The sequence below is a fragment of the Mastomys coucha genome, unplaced genomic scaffold (genome assembly GCF_008632895.1).
Source record: "Mastomys coucha isolate ucsf_1 unplaced genomic scaffold, UCSF_Mcou_1 pScaffold20, whole genome shotgun sequence".
Lineage (NCBI taxonomy): Eukaryota > Metazoa > Chordata > Mammalia > Rodentia > Muridae > Mastomys > Mastomys coucha.
Genome location: NW_022196903.1, coordinates 61,641,661 through 61,642,934, shown reverse-complemented (window position 1 = coordinate 61,642,934; position 1,274 = coordinate 61,641,661).

The following is a 1,274-nucleotide window of genomic DNA, read 5'->3' as shown; positions in this document are numbered from 1 at the left end:
TACAAATGAATGAAGGGATTTTTCAAACAAGGGTAAATAGAATATAATGTTATGAAAAGAGAAAATGAGAATAGGATTACCACAACATGAGGAACTATATTAAAGGGTCACAGCACTAGAAAGGCTGAGAACCACCAATAAATCTGGAGTTGGGCCAGTCTCTCAATTTCTGCTCCATATTTATCCTTGCCCAACTTGTAGGTAGGACAAATTTTGGGTCAAAGATTTTGTGTGTGAGTTGGTGTCCCCATCCCTCCATTGGAAATCTTGCCTGATTACAGAAGATGGCCTTTTCAGATTCTATCTCCTCTACTGCTAGGAGTCTTAGGTTGTTGGGCATTTCCATTGTCCTTGGTTTCTAGTTTGTCCCGGAGATGCTACTGCCCACAAACCCAGTTTTCTCTCCCAGTTCTCTCTCCCTTTGTCTTCCCCACACTTGATCCCCCTTGTTGCCCTCCTAACCCTCTCTCACACCCAGTTCCTTCCCCTCTGTTCAGCCTCAATGTCTATTTTATTTCTCCTCATTTAAGCATCATCCCTTAGACCCAACTTGAAATCCATGCCATGAGAGAGAGCCCATTCCTGACAGTATTAATAAAATTCTCCTGTACTTGTAGACAGGAAGCTAGCATAACTGTCCTTTGAGAGGCTACACCCAGTACCTGATGGAAACAGAACCAGAGGTCCACAACTAAACATTAGGAGAAGCTAGGGAATCTTTTTTTTCCCCATGAATTTATTTATTCACTTTACATACCAATCATGTAAGGGTTAGACTTTGGTCTCTAGCACCCATGTAAAAAGCTGGTTATAACCCCAGGACTGGGAAGGCAGAAACAATGGATCCATAGATCTTTTTGGCTAATCAGTTTGGCATACTCAGTGAGCCTTCTGTCCCAGAAAGTGACTCTTCTGACAAAACACAATGGGGTGTTCCTGAGAAATAATACCCAATATTGAGCTTTGGTTTCCATGCATATGTATACACATATATACATACATCTATATCCATTTTTATTGGATATTTTCTTTATTTACATTTCAAATGTTATTCCCTTTCTTGGTTTCCCTCTCTCCCAGAAACACCCTATTACATCCTCCATCCCCCTGCTTCTATGAGGATGTTCTTCCAACCAGTCTCACCTTCCTGCCATCGACTCCCCTACACTGGGGCATCTATCAACATAGGACCAAGAACCTCTCCTCCCATTGATACCAAATAAGGCCATCCTCTGCTACATATGCACCTGGAGCAATGTGTACTACTTTGTTAA